The sequence below is a fragment of the Amblyomma americanum genome, chromosome 3 (genome assembly GCF_052857255.1).
Source record: "Amblyomma americanum isolate KBUSLIRL-KWMA chromosome 3, ASM5285725v1, whole genome shotgun sequence".
In the NCBI taxonomy this organism is placed as follows: domain Eukaryota; kingdom Metazoa; phylum Arthropoda; class Arachnida; order Ixodida; family Ixodidae; genus Amblyomma; species Amblyomma americanum.
In genome coordinates, this window is record NC_135499.1 from 7109041 (window position 1) to 7126310 (window position 17270).

Here is a 17270-nt window from a genome sequence, read left to right on the forward strand (position 1 = left end):
TCGTGTCCAGCCCCTGCTGACCCATGAAAAAAAGTGATATAGATGTAATCGTCGATTGTAGCGAGAATTCCCTGCCACAGTGCTTTGTGCGGCCGCTTCCTGGCCCGTGAAAGCAGGGATATAGAGGTCTTCGCCGATTGTGGTGCGAGTTCCTTGCCACAGCGAGCCGTGTGCGGCCGTTTCCATTCTCATGTAAGCAGGGATATAGAGGCTTTAGCCGATTGTGGCGAGGGTTGCCTGCCAAACTAGGCCGTATGCGGCTTGTGCCTGCGATATGCATGCTGGACTATAGAGGGTTTCACCGATCGTCCCTATGGTGAGCTGCCACAAGGGGCCATTTGAGGGCCCTCACTGGCCAATGCAGGTAGTGATACAAGAAGCTTTCACCGATCCTGAGGAGGATTTTTGCCACGGCATATCATGTGCGACCTTTTCCTTGCCCATGAAGGCAATATATAGCGGCTTTCACCGATTGTGGCGAGAGTTCTCGGCCACATTGGGCCGTGTGCGGCGGATTCGTGTCCTGTGGAAGCAGGGATATTGAAGCTTTCACCGGTTGTGGCGAGAGTTCCCTGCATCTGCAGGCCGTGTGCGGCGGATTCCTGTTCCGTGGAACCAGGGCGAAAGATGCTTTCACCGATTGTGGCGACGGTACTCTCCCACAGCGGGCCACGTGCGGCTGCTGGCTGGCCCATGGAATCAGGGATGAACAGGCTTTCTGCAATTGAGGAAAGAGTTCCCTGCCACAGAGGGCGGATGCGGCCGATTCCTGTCCCGTGGAAGCAGAGATTTAGAGGCTGTCACAAATTGTGGCAAAAGTTCTCCGCCACGCCGGGCCGTGTCCGGCCGCTTCCTGTCTCGTGGAAGCGGAAGAAGGGTTAGAGTTTCACCGATTGCGGCGAGAGTACTTCGCCAGAGCGGGCCGTGTGCCGCCGCTTCCTTGCTCATGGAAGCATGAATAGAGAGGCTTTCACCGATTTTGGCGTGAGTTCCCTGCCACAGTGGGCCGTGTGCGGCCGCTACCTGACCCACGGAAGCAGGTATATAGAGGCTTTCACTGACTGTGACCAATAGTTCCCTGCCAGAGCGGGCCGTTTCCAGCCGCTTCCTGGCCCATGGAAACAGGAATACAGAAGCTTTCACCGATTATGGCGATAGTTCTCTGCCACAGCGAGCTGCGCGATCCGATTCCTGTCCCGCGGAAGCAGGGTTATAGATGATTTAGCCGACTGCGGCCACGGTTTCCTGCCAAATAGGCCGTATGCGGCCGGTGCCTGCCACGTGCATGCAGGAATATACATTTTTCCACCGATCATCCTGATTGTGAGCTGCCACAGAGGGCCATGCGCGGCCCCATATAGATGTTATTATCGATTGTTGCGAGAGCTCCATGCCCCAGCGAGCCGTGTGCGGCCGCTTCCTGGCCCATGGAAGCAGGGATATAGAGGCTTTCACCGATTCTGGCGAGAGTTCCTCGCCACAGCGGGCCGTGTGCGGCCGCTTCCTCTCTCATGGAGGCAGGAATATAGAGGCGGTAGCCGACTGTGGCGAGGTTAATTGCTTGAAAAAGTAGGCCGTATACGCCCGGTGCCTGCGATATGCATGCTGGGTTATAGATGCTTTCACCGATCCTGACGAGGTTCGCTGCCACAGCATGCTATGTGCGACATTTTCCTGACCCATGAAGGCAGGGATTTATAGGCTCTCGCCGCTTGTCGCGAGAGTTCCCGGCCACAGTGGGCCGTGTGCGGCGGATTCATGTCCTGTGGAAGCAGGGATATAGAAGGTTTCACCGATTGGGGTCAGAGTTCCCTGCATCAGCAGGCTGTGTGCGGCCGCTACCTATTCGGTGGAAAAAGTGACATAGTAGCTTTCACCGATTGTGGCGACGGTACTCTGTCAAGCGGGCCACGTGCGGCCGCTTCCTGGTCCGTGGAAGCAGGGGTATATAGCCTTTCACCGATTGTGGCGAGTGTTCCCGGCCACATTGGGCCGTGTACGGACGCTTCCTGGCCCATGAAAGCAGGGATATAAAGAGGCTTTCACCGATTGTGGCGAGAGTTCCCTGCCCCAGCGGGCTCTGTGCTACCGCTTCCTGTGCAGTGGAAGCAGGGATGTAGAGGCTTTCACATTTGTGGCAAGAGTTCCAGGCCACAGCGGGCCGTGTGCGGCTGCTTCCTGGCCCATGAACTCAGGTATATAGATGCTTTCACCGACTGTGGCGAGAGTTCCCTGCCACAGCGGGCTGTGTGCTGCCGCTTCCAGCCTGGTGGAAGCAGAGATATAGAGCCTTTCACCAATATTGGCGAAAGTTCCCGGCCCCAGTGGGCCTTGTGCTGCGGCTTGGTGTCCAGTGGATGCAGGGATATATAGGCTTTCACCGATTGCGGCGAGAATTCCCTGCCAAAGCGGACCATGCGCGGCCGCTTCCTGGCCCACGAAAGCTGGGATATAGAGGCTTTCAACGATTCTGGGGAGAGTTCTCTGCATCAGGGGGGAATGTGTGGACGCTTCCAGGCCCATGAAAGCAGGGATATAGAGGCTTTCACCCATTGTGCCGAGAGTTCCCTGCCACAGCGGCCTGTTTGCTGCCGCTTCCTGGGCCGTGGAAACAGGTATACAGAGCCTTTCAACCAAATGTGGCGAAAGTTCCCGGCCACAGTGGGCCGAGTGCGGACGCTTCCTGGCCAATGAAAGCAGGGATATAGAGATTTCCACCGATTGTGCCGAGAGTTCGCTGCCACAGCGGGCTGTGTGCTGCCGCTTACTGTCCGGTGGAAGCAGGGATATAGAGCCTTTCACCAATTGTGGCGAGAATTCCCTGCCACAGCGGGCCGTGTGGGGCCGCTTCCCGGCCCATGGAAGCAGGGATATAGAGGCTTTCACCGATTGTGCCGAGAGTTCCCTGCCACAGCGGGCTGTGCTGCCGCTTCCTGTCCGATGGAAGCAGAGATATAGAGCCTTTCACCGACTGTGGCGCAAATTATCTTCCACAGCGGGCTGTGGGTTGCCGCTTTCTGTCCCGTGGAAGCACGGATATAGAGCCTTTCACCAATTGTGTCGAGAGTTCCCTGCCACAGTGGGCCGTGCGCGGACGCTTCCTGTCCAGGGGAAGCAGGGATGTAGATTCTTTCGCCGATTGTGGTGAGAGTTCTCTGCCGCAGCGGGCTGTGTGCAACCGCTTCCAGTCCTGTGCAAAAGGAATATAAAGGCTTTCACCGACTATAGCGAGTGTTCCTGCCATAGCGAGGCGTGTGCGGCCGCTACCTGGCCTATTTAGGAAGGGATATAGTGGCTTACCCCGATTGTGGCGAGAGTTCCCGGCCACAGCGGGCCGTGTGCGGCTGCTTCCTGGCCCATGAAGGCAGATATATAGAGGCTTTCACCGATTCTGGCGAGAGCTCTCTGCATCAGCGGGCCGTGTGCGGACGCTTCCAGGCCCATGAAAGCAGGGATGTAGAGGCTTTCACCGATTGTGCCGAGAGTTCCCTGCCACAGCGGGCTGTGTGCTGGCCCATCCTGTGCGGTGAAAGCAGGGATATAGAGCTTTCACAAATTGTGGCGAAAGTTCCAGGCCACTGTGGGCCGTGTGCATCGGATTGGTGTTCTGTTGAAGCAGGGACATAGAGGCTTTCAACGACTATGGTGATTGTTCCCTGCCACACCGGGTCGTGTGCGGCCGCTGCCTGGCCCCTGGAAACTGGGATATAGAGGCTGTCACCGATTGTGGCGAGTTCCCTGCATCAGCGGGCAGTGCGCGACCACTACCTGGCACATGGCAGCAGGGATATAGAGGTTTTAGCCGATTGCGGCCAGGGTTTCCTGCCAAAGTAGGCCGTATGCGGCCGGTGCCTGCCACATGCTTGCAGGAATATACATTCTTTCACCGATCATCCTGATGGTGAGATGCCACAGAGGGTCATGCGCGGCCCCCTACTGACCTATAAAAAAAAGGGATATAGATGTTATAATTTATTGTTGCGAGTGTTCCCTGCCCCAGCGAGCCGTGTGCGGCCGCTTCCTGGCCCGTGGAAGCAGGGATATAGAGGATTTCGCCGATTGTGGCGAGAGTTCTCTGTCACAACAGGCCATGTGCAGCCGTGTCCTGGCCCGTGGAAGCAGGAATATAGAGCCTTTCACCGATTGTGGCGAAAGTTATCAAAAGCGGGCTTTGTGAAACCGCTTCCTGTCCTGTGGAATCAAGGATATAGAGGCTTTCACCTTCTTTCGCGAGAGATCCCTGCCAAAGCGGGTATTGTGTGGCCGCTTCCTGAACAATGGAAGCAGGGATACAGAATCTTACCTTGATTGTGGCGATATGTTCTGCCACAGCGGGCCGTGTGCGGTCGCTTCCTGGCCCATTCAAGGAGGGATATAAAGCCTGTCACTGATTGCGGCGAGTTCCCTTCATCAGCGGACCCTGTGCGGCCGGTACCTGTCCCGTGGAAGCAGGGATATAGAGGCTTCCACCGATTGTCGTGAGCGTTGCCTGCCAACGTGAGCTGCATGCGGCCGGCGCCTGCCACATGCTTGAGGGAAGAAAGATTCTTTCACCGATCGTCCTGATGGGCTAGCTGCCACAAAGGGCCGTGTGCGGCCCCTTAGAGACCCGTGGAAACAGGGATATAGAGGTTTTCGCCGATTGTGCTGAGAGCTCTCTGTCACAACGGGCCATGTGCGGCCGCTTTCTGTCCTGTGGAAGCATTGATATAGAGGCTTTCACCGATTGGGGCGAGAGTTCCCAGCTGCAGCGAGCCTTCTGCGGCCGCGTCCTGGCCCGTGGAAGCAGGAGTATAGAGCCTTTCACCGATTGTGCAGAGAGTTATCTCCCACAGCGGGCTGTGTGCAACCGCTTCCTCTCAAGAGGAAGCAGAGATATAGAGGCTTTCACCGACTGTAGTGAGAGTTCCTTGCCAGAGCGGGTCGTGTGTGGCTGATTTCTGGCCCAAGGAAGCAGGTATATTGAGGCTTACTTCGATATTGGCGATAGTTGCCTGCGAGAGGGTGTCCAGTGCGGTGGCTTCTTGGCACACGAAAGGAGGAATATAGAGGCTGTCACCGATTGTGGCCAGTTCCCTGCATCAGAGACCGTGTGCGGCCGCTACCAGTCGAGTGGAAGTAGAGATATAGAGGCTTCCACCGACTGTCACCAGGGTTTAATAATAAAGTAGGCTGTATGCGGCCGGCACCTGCCACATGCATGTTGGAATATAGAGGCTTTCACCGATCATCCCGATCTTGAGCTCCCACAGAGGGCCATGCGCGGGCAATTGCTGGCCATGGAAGCGAGATATAGATGCTTTCAACAATTGTGGCGAGAGTTTCCTGCCACAGCCAGCCGTGTGTGGCAGCTTAATGGCCCGTGGAATTAGGGATATAGAGGTTTTCGCCGATTGTGGCGATTGTTTCCTGTCACAACGGGCCATGCGCGGCAGCTTCCTCTCATATGGAAGCAGGGATATAGAGGCTTTAACCGATTGTGGCGAGAGTTTCCAGCCACAGAGAGCCGTGTGGGGCCGCTTCAGGTCCTGTAGAAGCAGGGATATAGAGGCTTTAGCCGATGCGGCGACGGTTGCCTGCAAAAGTAGGCTGTATGCGGCCGGAGCCTCCCGCATGCATGCTGAAATATAAAGGCTTTCACCGATCGCCCCGATGATGAACTGGCAGAGGGGGCCATGTTCCGGCACACAGTGATCAATGCAGGCATTGATACAAGGTTTCCCCAGTCCTGACGAGGTTCCCTGCCACAGCGTGAAATATGCGGCCTTTTCCTGGCCCGTGGAAGCAGGGATATGGAGGCTTTCAGTGGCTGTGGCGAGAGTTCCCTGCCACAGTGGGCCATGTACGGCTGCTTCCTGTCCCGTGGAGGCAGGAATATAGAGCCTTTCACCAATTGTGAAGAGAGTTCCCGGCCACAGGGGGCCGAGTGCGGCGGCTTGGTGCCCTGTGGGAGCAGAGATATAGAGGGTTTCACAGATTGTGGCGACAGATCCCAGCCATAGCGGGCAGTGTGGCAGCTTTTTGGCCCATGGAAGCAGGGATAGAGTCTTACCCCGATTGTGGCGAGAGTTTTCTGCCACAGCGGGCCATGTGCAGCCGCTTCCTGGCCCATGAGAGCTGAGATATAGAGGATTTCACCGATTGTGGCGGCGGTTCGCTGCCCCAGGGGGCCGTGGGCGGCGGCTTGCTGTCCCGTGATAGCAGCGATATAGAGACTTTCGCCGATTGTGGCGAAATTTCTCTGCCACAGCGGGCTGTTTGCAACCGCTTCCTGTCCAGTTTAAAACAGGGATATAGAGGCTTTCACCTCTTGTAACGAGAGTTCCCTGCCGCACCGGGTCGTGTGCGGCCGCTTCTTGTCCCGTGGAAGCAGAGAAATAGAGGCTTTCACCGAATTTGGCGAGCATTTCCTGCCACTGCGGGCTGTGTGGCCGATTCCTGTTCAGGCAGAAGCAGGTATTTAGGGTCTTTAGCCGATTGTGGCGACGGTTTTCTGCCAAAGTAAGCCGTATGTGGCCGGTGCGTGCCCAATGCATGCAGGAATATAGAAGTTTTCACCGATCATCCTGTTGAACTTCCACAGGGGGTGTACGGTGCCTTACTGGCCCATGCAGGTATTAATACCAGAGGCTTTCACCGGTCGTGGTGAGGTTCCCTGGCACAGCGGGCCGTGTGCAGCGGGTGGCTGGCCATTGGAATCGGGGATGTAGAGGCTTTGTGCAATTTTAGCAAGAATTCAATGCCACAGCGGGCCGTGTGCGGCCGCTTGCTGTACCGTAGAGGCCGGAATAGGGAGGTCTTCACTGATTGAGGCAAGAGTTTCCTGCCAGTACGGGCCGTGTGCGGCCGCTTCCTGTCACGCGAAAGCACGGATATCGAGGGTTTCAACGATTGTGGCGCGAGTTCTCCGCCACAGCGGGCTGAGTGCGGCCGCTTCCTGCCCATGGAAGCACGAATATAGAGGCTTTCACTGACTGTAGCGAGAGCTCCCTGCCACAGCGGGCTGTGTGCGGCCGCTTCCTGGCCCATAGAAACGAATACAGAGGCTTTCACTGATTGTGGCGAGAAATCCCTGCCACAGGGTGCTTTGTGAGGACGATTCGTGTCCTGCGGAAGCAGGGATATAGAGGTTTTAGCCGATTGTCGAGACAGATTTCAGCCAAAGTAGGCCGTATGCAGCCGGTGCCAGTCACATGTATGCAGGGATATAGAAGCTTTCACCGATCTTCTTGATGATGTGCTGCCATATGGGGCCGTTTGCTGTGCCTTACTGGCCCATGCAGGCAGTAATACAAGAGGCTTTGAAAGGGCGTGGCGATGTTCTCGGCCGCAGCGGGCCGTGTTCAGCTGCTGGCTGGCCCATGGAATCAGGTATGTAGAGGCTTACTGCAGTTGTGCCAAGAGTTGCCTGGCATAGCGGGCTCGTGCAGCCGCTTCCTGTCCCGTGGAAGCCGGAATAGAGAGGTTTTCACCTATTGTGGCGAGAGATTCCTGCCAGAGTGTGCCATGTGCGGCCGCTTCCTGTCCCGTGACAGCAGGGATAAAGAAGCTTTCACCGATTGTGGGGAGAATTCCTTACCACAGCAGGCTGTGTGAGGCCGATTCCTGTCCCGTGGAAGCAGGGATACAGAGGTTTTAGCACCATGTGGTGAGGTTTCCTGGCAAAGTAGGGCTTATGCGGCCGGTGCCTGTCATATGAATGCTGGACTGTAGAGGCTTTCCCCGTTCGTCCCGATGGTGAGCTGCCACATGGGGCCATGTGCCCGCCGTCACTGGCCAATGCAGGCAGTGATACAAGATACTTTCACCGGTCCTGACGATGTTCACTGCCAGAGCGTGCAGTACGCGGTCTTTTCCTGGCCCATGGTAGTAGGGATATGGAGGCTTTCACCGATTGTGGCGAGAGATCCGTGCCACGGTGGGCCATGTGCTGCCGCTTTGTGTCCCGTGGAGCAGGGATGTAGAGCCTTTCAGCAATTGTGGCGAGTGTTTTCGGCCACAGTGGGCCGTGTGTGGCGGCTTCGTGTCCTGTGGAAGCAGGGATATATAGTTGAATCCGGCTAAAGCAAAATCGCTGGGGCACGCGAGAAATTTTCTTGTCGCGAAATTTCGCTGTCGAGAAATTAACCAAAAAATGCTAGGCAATAACTCCAGCAAAACATAGTTTTATTGCCAGAAATGTGTGAGCTTAGTCTGCTTGCGTTTCACTGCTAGCAGCGGCGTCACGCGACTCTCGCACTCTGTTAACAGCGACATCGCAACGTCGTCATCGTGTGTGCCAAAGAATTTTGTAATAACGTTTAAGGGATCCAGTACCTGCTAGAGGCTGTCGGGGCAGGTAAATCTTGAGCGGAGTCGTCTTCATGATCGGACGGCTCTTCCGGCTCGCGAACACTTTTGATGATGTTTTCATCGCTTCGTTCCTCGTGCACAGTCACGTCCACATCACCGTCGAGGATATCGTACAGCGCTATGTCAGCAGCAACGTTTCCATCTTCCTGGAGTGATTTCCAAGCAACGTCAATCCCCGAAGTCGATGACGATGGTACACTTTCTGCGGCTGCAGTCGAGCTGGTCACCTTGCTGTCAACAAACCCGGCGTGCTTGAAGCAGTTGCGGATCACGCTGCACCGCGTTGATATCCATGTCGCAGCCATCATTTCTAAAGCCTTGAAAAGATCGAATTCCTTCTCCCACCAGTGTCGGTGTTAAGGAGAGGCCGCTGGATCAACCTCTCCCGGTAGGAAGACTTCATGCTCCGGATCATGCCTTGGTCCAAGGGTTGAATGACTGAGGTACAGTTCGGCAGGAAGGACTTCAGCTCCACACTTCACAGCTTGACGTCGTCAATGCGGTGCGGTGAACAATTGTCCAAGAGCGAACAAACCTTTCGATTTTGTCTGCTCATGTCGCGGTCAAGTGCCGCCACCCAGTCAGCAAAAATGACAAGGGTCATCCACGACCGGCTGTTTGCCACGTTGCCACGTACTTGACAGGTAGGCTCCTGTTCCCCTTGAAGCAGCGCGGTTTTGCACTTTTGCCAATAACTGAGGGGGGCATTTGTCAGACCCATCCACATTTGTGCACAGCAGCACAGTCACTCGTTTCTTGCTATGTTTGCCTCTGTAGCAACGCTGCCCTTTAAAATCAATCATCTTCGCTGGCAGCACCTCATAAAAGAGGCCCGCCTCGACTGAGTTATAAATATCAGACGGAGCTTAACTGCTCACTATGTCAGTCATGTTGTCTGCCGCCCATGCTGATGCGGTGTCAACGTTCGCAGATGCCAATTCACCGCACAAAACCTTGCCGACGATGTTATGCCTTTATTAAAATGATTCAGCTATCCTATGCTTGCCTTAAAGTCGTTCAGCCCTAGCAAACAAGCATAATTTAGGACCTTCTGCTGTACAATTTTGTCGTTCAGCGGCATGTTTGTTGCTCGCATATCGACGAACCAAGCATAGACAGCCTTGTCGAGCTCTTTATACGTTGGCTGCGTCACTTTCTTCTGCTGCGCTGAAGTTCTCGATGAAAGTGCCTTCCTAATGCTGTCCTTATTCCTCAAAATCGTCGATAGCGAACTCGGCGCGATGCCAAAATCTGCGGCAATAATTGCCTTCTACTTCCCGCTTTCCGCTTCGGCGATAATTCTATCCTTTTCTTCTAGCGAAATAAACTTTCGCTTCTTCGTTGGCGGCGACATGGCAGAGGCGATCGACGAGATCAGACTGCAGCGAGAGATCGATGCTGAACACACACCGACACACGAGAAAATGGCGACAAGCGCTGCAGAGAAGGCAGGGAGGGGAGGCTGCCTACTGAATCTGGATTCGTCTTTGGCCCTCGTACTGCCAGCGGCCTTCGCACGGCGCCAAAAAATCCCCTCGCTGCTTCCCTATAACAAATACACGACTCCCAACAAATTTTTTTTAATAAAGAATACACGAAAATGTAATAAACATAAAATCCGTGCATTAATTAGCTGCTCCAAGCCACTGCTTTAGAAGGGAATAATCTCGTACAGCACTCAACTTTTGAAGAAAGGCGGGCTACTGACCGGTGAAGGCTCGCGAAAAATTCATAGAAGGGAATGCGTGCTAACAACGTAATTCGTTTTTGACGAAATTTTAATACATTAACTCCTATGGGGATCTCGCGGGGTATGAAAAATATTTCAGAAGGGTATATGCTAGGGCTTGTTGGTTCATAACTTCAAGGTGAAAAACGTAGCGCAAAGAAACGAGTACACAGAAAGACAGACAACACACGGCGCTTACTTCCAACAATGGTTTATTACAGAAAGAAAAAGTGGTTTTATAACGAAATCACGATCAACACGCCGTCACACCATGAGCTAGCAAACCGTATCAGCCAGATATGCGAGCTCTTTCGCCATCAATGATACAGAGGGGGTACTCACACAATCATCTTTCAAAAGTGATATCCATTCCGCTTCTATGATTTCTCGTGTCAACCGGTTATTGTGCACTTTTAAAACCATGCATTGTTCAAGAAGCGGTATGCAGTGACATGACCGGCAGTGGACTGACAACCCTTTTCCACGCATATCATCTACGTCACGCCCATGCTCTCGAAGCCTATCATTCAGGCATCTGCCGGTTTCCCCTACATACTGCTTGCCACAGGAAAGAGGAATTTGATAAATGACATTTTCAATACAATGGACAAACTTTTTCCTATGTTTTTTCGTACAACCAACACCGTTTTTAGATTTTTTGAAATGATTCGTACACAGATGACTCAACTTCTTAGGCGCCGAAAAAACCACTCTGGCTCCCGAACGTTGCGCTATTTTTTTGAGATTATGAGAAAACTTATGAAAATAAGGAATGACGGCAACTTTTTCTTTCTTACTCATGGCTTCCTGGTTATCCTGGCCTTTTTTATTGCAGACTTTCTTCAAAACTCCTTCCGCCACAGACACTAGGACATGGGAAGGGTAACCAGCATTCTCAAGCCTCTTACATTGCTGAGAAAAACTTTCATGCATGAGGTGCGGGCAAGACTTCTTCAAACAATTAAAAAATGAAAGGCTAGCAATAGATCTTTTTACGAGCTTAGAATGGGCTGAATGAAAAGGTAACAATGGTTTTTCGCCGCGGGGTTTGAACATCCAGCACGTCCGATCATGATGCATTGTGATGCTGATGTCAAGGAATTGGATAACCCTGTTTTCAGGTAGTTCAAACGTTAGTTCAAGAGGACTAAAATGGTTACGAAAAAGGTTAAGAACATTAAGAACATCATCCTTAAAGGAACTGTCATTACTGTTAAGAACAATCAGAAAGTCGTCTACGTACCTAAAAATATTGATTACATTGGTATCTTTTACAATATCAGCAAACGACCTATCCAAACGGGCTAAAAACAAATCGCTGAGGATGGGTGCAATGCAGGAACCTATACAGATGCCATCTTTCTGAAGATAAGGTTTTTCATCCCATACAATGAACGTTGACTTGAGATATAATTTCAAAAGTTCTATAAATCCATTCACCGAGATGCCAGAAGCATTTTGAAAAGCAATCGGCCCTTGCTGGTCTATATATTCTTCAATACAAGATAACAAAGCATCATGCGGAATGGAATAATACAGATCTTTTATGTCCACAGAGAAAGCGCATAGGCCTTGTCCTTCATGTGACCTGAAAAAATCTAGAACCTGCTCGGAATTACGGACAAGAAAGGGATCCTGAATAGAAAGCAGCTTTAGTTTTTCTTGTAGGCACATGGCAACCGATTTTTGCCAAGTACCATTCTCGGATACAATAACTCGGAAAGGAACATCAGTTTTATGGGTTTTGGCACTGAAGAAAACGTGAAGGAAGTCCTTTTTACAATCCGTAATTCTTTTGAAAACAGAACCAAGGTCTAACTTTTTGCACAGTTTCTTCGCTTCAGCTTTTTTCTTTAAAATGTTTACAGTTGGGTGGCAGTTGAAAGCGGAGGACAGAGCTTCACACGCTTTTTCATTAAACATACCAGACGGAAACACTGCAAACCCTCCTTCTTTATCCGCAGAAAGGAGGCACAATGAATGCTTCTCGAGATACGACTTAACACGATTTACAGGAAGTCTGGAAGGCTGCCACTTACATCTCACCAAGGTATCGACGCCTGCCGAAACACACCGGTCAGCCTCTTGTTCAGGGACGATTCGGGAAATCTGGTGAACGAACGTGAGCCGCTCCGCTGAAGACGTACTTGGTTCCAGAGCAAACTTAGGACCCAACGATAGAACAGATTTCACATGCTCAGGAAGATCCAGTCCTTGCGGGGTATGGATGACATACCGGGGTGAAGATGGCTTGTTGCCAAGCTGACTTCTGAGAGAGCTCAGTTGTCGCTGCCAAACGAAGTCCGTAGTCTGACTGACAAGCCGCTGGCACTCTCGAAGCTTGTTCCTTGCTGTGGATTGGCTCGACCTTTGGTGAACAAGAAGATGCAGCAATTCCTTGTAGAGACGAGCTTGTCGAAACGACTCAGCCTTCAGAATCTTGCACACTCTGACGCCATGTCCTCGTGAAGGGATAAACCCACCGAAGAGACGCTTCACCTCATCTGGTAGAAGATTATTCCGGCAGCAAAACGAGAATGTCCTAGCGCGACTGGTTGCGACAGCAATGATGGCTATGACAGTCGAAGTATCCACAGAACACATAAAAGGGCCCGTTGTACTAGAAATATATTTCAGAAGGGTATATGCTTGGGCTTGTTGGTTCATAACTTCAAGGTGAAAAACGTAGCGCAAAGAAACGAGGACACAGAAAGACAGACAACACACGGCGCTTACTTCCAACAATGGTTTATTACAGAAAGAAAAAGTGGTTTTATAACGAAATCACGATCAACACGCCGTCACACCATGAGCTAGCAAACCGTATCAGCCAGATATGCGAGCTCTTTCGCCATCAATGATACAGAGGGGGTACTCACACAATCATCTTTCAAAAGTGATATCCATTCCGCTTCTATGATTTCTCGTGTCAACCGGTTATTGTGCACTTTTAAAACCATGCATTGTTCAAGAAGCGGTATGCAGTGACATGACCGGCAGTGGACTGACAACCCTTTTCCACGCATATCATCTACGTCACGCCCATGCTCTCGAAGCCTATCATTCAGGCATCTGCCGGTTTGCCCTACATACTGCTTGCCACAGGAAAGAGGAATTTGATAAATGACATTTTCAATACAATGGACAAACTTTTTCCTATGTTTTTTCGTACAACCAACACCGTTTTTAGATTTTTTGAAATGTTTCGGCGCCTAAGAAGTTGAGTCATCTGTGAGTTGAGTCAGCTGCTTTCTATTCAGGATCCCTTTCTTGTCCGTAATTCCGAGCAGGTTCTAGATTTTTTCAGGTCACATGAAGGACAAGGCCTATGCGCTTTCTCTGTGGACATAAAAGATCTGTATTATTCCATTCCGCATGATGCTTTGTTATCTTGTATTGAAGAATATATAGACCAGCAAGGGCCGATTGCTTTTCAAAATGCTTCTGGCATCTCGGTGAATGGATTTATAGAACTTTTGAAATTATATCTCAAGTCAACGTTCATTGTATGGGATGAAAAACCTTATCTTCAGAAAGATGGCATCTGTATAGGTTCCTGCATTGCACCCATCCTCAGCGATTTGTTTTTAGCCCGTTTGGATAGGTCGTTTGCTGATATTGTAAAAGATACCAATGTAATCAATATTTTTAGGTACGTAGACGACTTTCTGATTGTTCTTAACAGTAATGACAGTTCCTTTAAGGATGATGTTCTTAATGTTCTTAACCTTTTTCGTAACCATTTTAGTCCTCTTGAACTAACGTTTGAACTACCTGAAAACAGGGTTATCCAATTCCTTGACATCAGCATCACAATGCATCATGATCGGACGTGCTGGATGTTCAAACCCCGCGGCGAAAAACCATTGTTACCTTTTCATTCAGCCCATTCTAAGCTCGTAAAAAGATCTATTGCTAGCCTTTCATTTTTTAATTGTTTGAAGAAGTCTTGCCCGCACCTCATGCATGAAAGTTTTTCTCAGCAATGTAAGAGGCTTGAGAATGCTGGTTACCCTTCCTATGTCCTAGTGTCTGTGGCGGAAGGAGTTTTGAAGAAAGTCTGCAATAAAAAAGGCCAGGATAACCAGGAAGCCATGAGTAAGAAAGAAAAAGTTGCCGTCATTCCTTATTTTCATAAGTTTTCTCATAATCTCAAAAAAATAGCGCAACGTTCGGGAGCCAGAGTGGTTTTTTTGGCGCCTAAGAAGTTGAGTCATCTGTGTACGAAACATTTCAAAAAATCTAAAAACGGTGTCGGTTGTACGAAAAAACATAGGAAAAAGTTTGTCCATTGTATTGAAAATGTCATTTATCAAATTCCTCTTTCCTGTGGCAAGCAGTATGTAGGGCAAACCGGCAGATGCCTGAATGATAGGCTTCGAGAGCATGGGCGTGACGTAGATGATATGCGTGGAAAAGGGTTGTCAGTCCACTGCCGGTCATGTCACTGCATACCGCTTCTTGAACAATGCATGGTTTTAAAAGTGCACAATAACCGGTTGACACGAGAAATCATAGAAGCGGAATGGATATCACTTTTGAAAGATGATTGTGTGAGTACCCCCTCTGTATCATTGATGGCGAAAGAGCTCGCATATCTGGCTGATACGGTTTGCTAGCTCATGGTGTGACGGCGTGTTGATCGTGATTTCGTTATAAAACCACTTTTTCTTTCTGTAATAAACCATTGTTGGAAGTAAGCGCCGTGTGTTGTCTGTCTTTCTGTGTCCTCGTTTCTTTGCGCTACGTTTTTCACCTTGAAGTTATGAAAAATACTTCGTTGTGGCAAAAATTTCATTGAAGTGGCATTTGTTGTGCCGGAATTCCACTGTAGAGGCTTTCAACGATTGTGGCGAGAGTTGCCTGCATCAGCGGCCTGTGTGCGGCCGCTTCCTGTTCCGTGGAACAAGAGATATACAGGCTTTCACCGATTGTGGACAGACTACTCTCCCACAGGGGCTGTGTGCGGTGCTTCACTGGCCCCTGCGGGAGTTCCCCGCCACAGCGGGCCATGTGCGGCCGCTTCCTGGCCTATGGAAGCAGGGATATAGAGGCTTTCACCGATTGTGCCGAGAGTTCTCTGCCACAGCGGGCAGTGTGCGGCCGCTTCCTGTCCGGTGGAAGCAGAGATATAGAACCTTTCACCGATTGTGGCGAGAGTTCCCGGCCACAGTGGGCCGTGTGCGGACGCTTCCTGTCCAGGGGAAGCAGGGATGTAGATTCTTTCACCGATTGTGGTGAGAGTTCCCTGCCACAGCGGGCTGTGTGCAACCGCTTCCAGTCCTGTAGAAAAGGAATATAAATGTTTTCGCCGACTATGGCGAGAGTTCCCGGCCACAGCGGGCCGTGTGTGGCTGCTTTCTGGCCCATGAAGGCAGATATATAGATGCTTTCACCGATTGTGGCGAGAGTTCCCTGCATCAGCGGCCATGTGCGGACGCTTACTGGCCCATGAAAGCAAAGATATAGAGGCTTTCACCGATTGTGTTCGGCTCCCACTGCCGGCCGGTTACCCACCGGTTTCTTCAAAATGAATACAAGCCATTCGCCAGCCTGGTGCTCGGCTTCTCAGGGTGCATAGCATGGAAAAGGAGTAGAGACCGAAGCGGTGGCCTTGTGGTAGAGCATCCGCCTCGCATTCGGGAGGTGCTGGGTTCTATCCCCAGTGCCGCCGGGTACCCACCGGTTTTTAATGGGTGCAAGATTTCTCCCGGCCTGGTGCTCGGCTCTTCTTGGTGAGATGCTTGGGAAAAGGGTCTTGACAACAGTTGCTCTGATGGATCAGCAATCAGTTCCGCCGTCAACAACGTTAAATACGCCTCGTGCGGTAGAAGCCCATTTGTGGCCCTTTTTCACCGCAGTGGTGGCCGAGTGTTTGAGCATCCGCCTCGCATGCGGGAGGTGCGGGGTTCGATCCCCAGTGCCGCGGAGTACCCACCGGTGATACAATGGGTACAAGCTTTCCCCTGGTCTGGTGCCCGGCTTATTTAGGGTGAAGTGCTTGGAAAATGGGTCTTTGACCCATTTTCTTTCACCGACTGTGGTGAGACAACTTTGACACGGGGGGCTGTGTGCGGTGCCTAACTGGCCCATGCTGATAGTAATACAGCAGGCTTTCCCCGGCCGTGGCGACGTTCCCTGCCATAGCGGGTCGTGGGCAGCTGCTGGCTGGCCCATGGAATTAGGGATTTAGAGGCTTTCGGCAATTGTATCAAGAGCTCCCTGCCACAGCGGGCCGAGTGCGGCCGTTTCCTGTTCCGTGGAAGTCGGAATAGAAAGGTTTTCACCGATTGTGTCGAGGGTTTTCTGCCAGTGCAGGCCGTGTGCGGCCGCGTCCTGTCCCGTGGAAGCGGGGAAAAAGAGGCTTTCATCGATTGTGGCGAGAGCTCCCTGCCACAGCGGGCTGTGTGCGGCCGCCTCCTGGCCCATGGAAGCAGGGATACAGAGGCTTTCACCTATTTTGACGAGAGTTCTCTGCCACACCGGGCCGTTTGCAGCCGCATCTTCTCGAATGGAAACAGGGATTAGAGGCTTTCACCGACTGTGGCAAAAGATCTCTGCCACAACGGGTCATGTGCGGCCGCTTCCTGGACCATGAAAGCAGAGATATAGATGCTTTATACGATTGTGGCGAGAGTAACATGCCACAACGGGCCATGCGCAGCCACTGGCTGGCCCATGAAATCAAGTATGTAGAGGTTTTCTGCAGTTGCGGCAACAGTTCTCTGCTACAGCGGACCATGTGCGGCCGCTTCCTGTCCCGTGAAGCCGGAATAGAGAGGTTTTCACCTATTGTGGCGAGAGATTCCGGCCAGAACAGGACATATGCGGCAGCTTCCTGTCCCGTGGAAGCAGCCATATAGAGGCTTGCCCCGAACTTGGAGAGCGTTCCCTGCCATAGCGGGCTGTGACCGTGTCACATGTATTAAGGAGCCTAAATTAAAATTTACAGGAAAAGGGTGTGAAGAAGACGACGCAAATTAAGCGAAGAATAAAGAGGAAGAAGAAGCATTCGTTGAGGTGGAGAGAGATGATTGGTGGAGAAGCATTCGGTGAGGTGGACAGAGATGATTGGTGGAGAAGAGAAGAAGACGACGACAAGGCTTACGTGGACTAACACCGAGGCTATAAAAGGGCGAGTGAGAGCGAGGCACGGGGGGGAACAGCAGAGAAGCGGAGGCTCCGGCGG

At 51.6% G+C, this 17270-nt stretch overlaps 1 protein-coding gene across 1 annotated transcript in view; it reads left to right on the forward strand.

Moving 5' to 3' along the window:
* LOC144123113 (glycoprotein-N-acetylgalactosamine 3-beta-galactosyltransferase 1-B-like) overlaps positions 1 to 17270 on the forward strand; it is a 380861-nt gene that overhangs the window by 343163 nt on the left and 20428 nt on the right. The gene's annotated exons all lie outside the window — the stretch shown is intronic.